This window comes from Melanostigma gelatinosum (genome assembly GCF_949748355.1).
Source record: "Melanostigma gelatinosum genome assembly, chromosome: 15".
Classification (NCBI taxonomy): domain Eukaryota; kingdom Metazoa; phylum Chordata; class Actinopteri; order Perciformes; family Zoarcidae; genus Melanostigma; species Melanostigma gelatinosum.
Window position 1 is genome coordinate 24,725,676 of NC_136648.1, and position 7,147 is coordinate 24,732,822.

The window sequence follows — 7,147 nt, forward strand, 5'->3', positions numbered from 1 at the left end:
TCCGTAGGCGCACACAGCTCGGTGAATTTCACAGACTTCTCCAGGAACTACGTCTGGATGACTGCCGCTTCCAGCGCTACATGAGGCTAACCATTAGCCAGTTTGATGACCTGTTGGCTCGGGTCGGTCCCAGGATTTGTCGACTGGACACCTACTACAGGCGTTCCATCTCAGCTGCGGAGCGCCTGTCCGTCTGTCTCCGGTGAGTGGCAGTTCCATAAAATGAATTAATGAAAGAATGAAATAAGTTCAGGCTTTGTCGGTCCACAACAGGGCAAGGAAGCCACTTTAACATAGTTTTTCTGAATGGAGTTTGGATCCATGATGGATCCGAAGTCCGACAATACTCAAAATAACGTAATCTTACGAAAATCACCAGCATTTAAGATGTTTATTATTCATGACAGCAGCTGTGCAGTCATATCAATAAAAACGACTTCTATTAGCAGCTACAGTATGTTCAATAACTCTGTTAAATTGAATGTTCTTCTGTGCTGCAGATATCTTGCTACTGGTGACTCCTTTAGGACCATCGCAAACAGCTTCCGTGTCGGGGTCTCCACTGTCTCCGGTATTGTCCCAGATGTTGCCACAGCTATTTGGGACTGCCTTGTGGAGGAGTTCATGGCTGTGCCCACCACAGAGGAGTGGAGATCAATTGCTGTGCAGTTTGAGGAGCGGTGGAATTTTCCTCTCTGCTGTGGAGCACTGGATGGAAAGCATGTTGTCCTCAAAGCCCCTGCTAATTCCAGATCTTCCCATGGCAAGACACCGTGTAATGCCCAAGCACATCCAAAACGGCTCTTTTAAGAGCCACCCACACATTACTACTGAGCAAACCTCCTGCAATGTTACTTAATATATGTTGTAGCAGTGTGTCCTTCACTATATATATATATATATATATATATATATAGTTGTATCCTTAAGTTTTCTTGTAAAACTACAATAAAGAACATGGACAAAGTAACATGAAATGAAGTGCATTTATTTATTGAAAATGTATAGAAAAACATATACAAAAAACAAACTAATTGTTACAAAATACAAACTAATTGTTTTTTTTTAATTCCTGGTTCGTTCCCTGGAAAGATTGTCCCCCAGATGTCTAATCCAAATGTTCCAAATGTTCCAAATTCAGCACCACAGTGCTGGCATCATAAATTAATTTGTGAAATTGTAATTTTATATATTCCTTTTGCTGGCGTGGCAATCTTTCCAGGGAAGGAACCAGGCTCCTCATGAAGAGTTCATCCTCAGATTGTGGTGGAGCTGGTGGAGCTGGTGGAGCTGGTGGAGCAGGGGTGTCTCTCTCCAATGCCTGCAGAAGGCGCTTCTCTATCTCCTGCTGCTTCTCGATCCCTCTTGGCCTTTTTGGGGCCCTTCTTTTCCTGTATGACATGGAAACAACATATTTCGTGAAACTATTGCATCCCATCACTACAATAGCTTGTAAAGTAAATATTTGTAATTGTGAAAAACATACCATGAATGCATAAATTGTATTCATACAAAAAAATGCAATCCAACTTTTGTGATGTACATACCCATGGGTGGAGCAGGAGCGGGAGGAGCAGCAGGAGGAGGAGGAGGAGCAGCAGCACCTTGAGGTTCTTCCTCACCGTCCTCTGATGACCAATCTGTTTCATCTTTGAATTTTATGACTCAAAAGTGCTGCTTTAATTAAATAGTAATTTGCCTTCAAAGCTATGACAGTATAGTGGTTTAAGATCCGGAGCCCAGGGTTCAAAGCTCCTTTATTATAACTTATTTTTGCTCATGAAACATTTTTTTTAATAAGTATGAAGACTATACAGAACCAGGCTTTGCCAAATGAAAAAAACAAACCTCTTGCACTGCTTTGGCCTGTCGTTACTACTTCAGCTGTAGTAATATTTTCTGTATGACTTAACTATGCTGTGCTTTTGTGTCTTCACTTCAACAAACCTCTCCTGTCAATCTCAGATGGCCCTGTTGCTGCCTCTGACATGTCGTCCTGGTCTGGTCCTGCATCTGTGAAGTACTCTGCGGTACTGTCTCCCTCGACCCTCCCCATGTTACCGCTACTCTCCCTGGGAGTCACGAAGGGGTTGAGGAAAGACATAACCGCAGAGTACTTCCACTTCTTTGATGGCCCTGCTCCTGAGCCACTCTTTCTCTCTGTCTCCTCTCTCCTCTTTCTCAAATAGGTGTCCCTGAGAGTCTTCCACTTCCGTCGGCAAATCTCATCTGACAAGGAACGCACGTATTTAGTGTGAAAGCCGGTGGTTGGGCTAGCTTTCATGCTAACATGGTTCATATAGCTAGTTAGTAAATTACAACCGATAGCTAGAATCAAGTAACAAAGACATAATAATAACTTACCAGGTTGTCCGACGTCCTCACCTACTTTCCTCCATGCCATATCCTTTTTAGTTCGGTCGCGGTAGAGATACGACGACGTATCGTAGAGCTCGGGGAAGCCACAAACCGCCACTATTAATTTGTCCTCCATTGTTGTTTGCGATTCAGCACCGGCATGAGCTACGGCACTGATGACGGGGGCAGTAACTCAACGCTGATAGGCTATCGCGCCACAGCGTCACGCGATTATGTCGCTGAAGTTGAAAAATTTCAACTCGCGCGTTGGCGATTTTGCGGCGTCCAACGCGTCCACCGCGTCCACCGCGTCCACCGCACTGCAATAACGCGTCCAACGCGCCGCGGCATCGCAAAATCGCGCCGCGCCAGTCTCATCGCGTCTGTGCATAGACTTTGTATGTAATCTCGACGCGTGTCAAAAAATCAACGCGACCGGTGTGAACACGGCATAAGGCTGAGCCCGGCCACCCTACGGAGGAAACTCATTTCGGCCGCTTGTAGCCGTGACCTTGTCCTTTCGGTCACGACCCAGAGTTGGTGACCATAGGTGAGGGTAGGAACGTAGACCGACCGGTAAATTGAGAGCTTTGCTTTCCGGCTCAGCTCCCTCTTCACCAAGACCGGTGCAGCGCCTGCTTTACTGCTGCAGCCGCACCGATCCGCCTGTCGATCTCCCACTCCATCTTACCCTCACTCGTGAACAAGACCCCCCCCCCCCCCCCCACAAGAACCCCCGAGGGACCCGGTCGAAAGCCTTCTCCAAGTCCACAAAGCACATGTAGACTGGTTGGGCAAACTCCCAGGACCCCTCCAGTAGTAGTAGCGAGTGTAAAGAGTTGGTCCACTGTTTCAAAGTGCTCTTTCCACCGCCCGGCGATGTCCCCCAGTTTCAGAACAGATGATACGATTGCAAAGTCGATCATACATCTCCGGCCTAAGGTGTTCTGGTACCAGGTACACTTATGATCATCATACTCCTGTTGCTTTTGAATGCTATACGGATAAACTGACTTGAGTCTCTGTCATCTTTGAGCAACCTATTACGTTCCCATACAAATACACTGCATTCTCAATTACCTTTCAAGGGAGACATATTTTCTCAGTTTACGGTTGTAGTTTGAAACACGTGGTTAACGTTGTAAATTGAAAGAAAACAAAACAAAAATGTTTTAAAACTACCCAATAAGGTTTTGGTGACAAACTGGTTATGTTTTAGGCAACATCGTTTTCGTGTTCCAGTAGCCATACTACCATACTATTTAGTATGCCAGAAAAATATTTAGTATGTCCTAATACGTAGATTGTATGTCAAATGCAGTCTGCCGAAAATACCAGAATGTTCTGCATCCCATCGCATTTTGCAGTATTAAAGCCAGCATGCTTTTTTGTTCTGCTTTTTTTATTAACTTCTGTCTGTCGATCCATTTATCTATTCATCCATCCAAGTAGCTATCTAGTCATCCATCCATCCATGTAGCTATATATTCATCCATCCATGTAGCTATCTATTCATCCATCCAAGTAGCTGTCTATTCATCCATCCATCCATCCATGTAGCTATATATTCATCCATCCATTAATGTAGCTATATATTCATATATCCATCCATCAAGCTAATGTATTCATCCATCCATCCATTCATGTAGCTATCTATTCATCCATCCATGCAGCTATCTATCCATCCATCCATCCATCCATGTAGCTATATATTCACCGATCCATTAGCTATATATTCATCCATCCACCCATGAGCTATATATTCATCCATTCATCCATGTAGCTATATATTCATCCAGCCATTCATGTAGCTATATGTTCATATATCCATCCATCGAGCGAATGTATTCATCCATCCATCCATTAATGTAGCTATCTATTCATCATCCATCCATGCAGCTATCTATTCATCCATCCATCCATGTAGCTATATATTCATCTGTCCATCCATCCATCCATGTCGCTATTTATTCAGCCATCCATTAGCTATATATTCATCCATCCATGTAGCTATATATTCATCCATCCATCCATGTAGCAATCTGGATGGACAGATGAATCCATTCATGTAGCTATCTATTCATCCATCCATCCATGCAACTATCTATTCATCCATCCATCCATCCATGAAGCTATATATTCATCTATCCATCATCCATGTAGCTATATATTCATCCATCCATTAGCTATATATTCATCCATCCACCCATTAGCTATATATTCATCCATTCATCCATGTAGCTATATATTCATCCATCCATGTAACTATATATTCATCCATGTCACTATCTATTCATCCATTCATCCATCCATGAAGCTATATATTCATCTGTCCATCCATCCATCCATCCATCCATGTCGCTATTTATTCAGCCATCCATTAGCTATATATTCATCCATCCATGTAGCTATATATTCATCCATCCATCCATGTAGCAATCTGGATGGACAGATGAATCCATTCATGTAGCTATCTATTCATCCATCCATCCATGCAACTATCTATTCATCCATACATCCATCCATGAAGCTATATATTCATCTATCCATCCATCCATGTAGCTATATATTCATCCATCCATTAGCTATATATTCATCCATCCACCCATTAGCTATATATTCATCCATTCATCCATGTAGCTATATATTCATCCATCCATCCATGTAGCTATATATTCATCCATCCATGTAGCTATCTATTCATCCATCCATCCATTAGCAATATATTCATCCATCCATCCATGTAGCTATATATTCATATATCCATCCATCTATCTAGCTAATATATCCATCCATCCATTCATGTAGCTATCTATTCATCCATCCATCCATGCAGCTATCTATTCATCCATCCATCCATGTCGCTATCTATCCATCCATCCATCCAGCTATCTATTCATCCATTCATCCATGTAGCTATCTATTCATCCATCCATCCATGTAGCTATATATTCATCCATCCATCCATCCATCCATTAGCTATATATTCATCCATCCACCCATTAGCTATATATTCATCCATTCATCCATGTAGCTATATATTCATCCATCCATCCATGTAGCTATATATTCATCCATGTAGCTATCTATTCATCCATTCATCCATCCATGTAGCTATCTATTCATCCATCCATGTAGCTATATATTCATCCATCCATTCATGTAGCTATATATTCATATATCCATCCATCCATCTCGCTAATGTATTCATCCATCCATCCATTCATGTAGCTATATATTCATCCATCCATCCATGTAGCTATATATTCATCCATGTAGCTATATATTCATCCATGTAGCTATCTATTCATCCATTCATCCATCCATGTAGCTATATATTCATCCATCCATCCATGTAGCGATCTATTCATCCATCCATCCATCCATTAGCTATATATTCATCCATCCATCCATGTAGCTATATATTCATATATCCATCCATCTGTCTAGCTAATATATCCATCCATCCATTCATGTAGCTATCTATTCATCCATCCATCCATGCAGCTATCTAGTCATCCATCCATCCATGTAGCTATCTATTCATCCATCCATCCATGCAGCTATCTATTCATCCATCCAGCCATCCATCCATCCATCCATCCATTAGCTATCTATTCATCCATTCATCCATGTAGCTATCTATTCATCCATCAATCCATCCATGTAGCTATATATTCATCCATCCATCCATGTCGCTATCTATCCATCCATCCATCCATGTAGCTATCTATTCATCCATTCATCCATGTAGCTATCTATTCATCCATCCATCCATGTAGCTATATATTCATCCATCCATCCATCAATCCATGTAGCTATCTATTCATCCATCCATCCATGTAACTATCTATCCATCCATCCATCCATGTAACTATCTATCCATCCAGCCATCCATGTAACTATCTATTCATCCATCCATCCATGCAGCTATCTAGTCATCCATCCATCCATGTAGCTATCTATTCATCCATCCATCCATGCAGCTATCTAGTCATCCAGCCATCCATGTAACTATCTATCCATCCAGCCATCCATGGAGCTATATATTCATTCATCCATCCATGTAGCTATCTACTGTATTCATCCATCCATCCTTCCATGTATCTATCCGTCCATCCATCCATCCATTTATCTTTTGAACATGTTTTAAAGAACAACCCCCAACGCTGCTTACTGTAATATAGACTGCAGTTTAAATGGATTGAAAAGTTGTTTTTCTAAATATTAGACATTAGACAATAAGAGCCAAAAAGGGCTTTAAAGTTCACATTAGTGTCATCAAACTGCTCTTACCTGACAGCTGTGAGATATCCATGTCGATACAAACCAATGGCAGTTGGTCAAAGTGTTTCAGAACAATGTAGTTCAGTCTCACTGTAACCGTTCTGATGTGAGAGTCAAATGCAGGAGCATTTCTAGGATTCATAGAAAGGGGGGGGGGGGGCATAGCCATAAGGGGAGTGGTTCAATCAGAAAGAGTGTGATTTTGCTCTGTAGTTTTGCTTGCATTCAGTATATGACAACATAAGAGACAGAATTTCAGGGTCATAGTGAAATTTGACAACACAAATATGAACTTTTCTCAAATGAAGAGAGAGAAATAATTTTCCTGCTTGTAAAGGAAAGACGGATAAACTAGCTTTCATATCCCAAATTCTTAAAGGGACCGCACACAATGGATGGAGAATGGACCTGACAGTGTCAACATTTGAGTTGTTTACTTGTTTTATTATGAGCAGAAGGGAATAAGATTTTGATCAACATTTACATCTATCTTGTTGTCCGT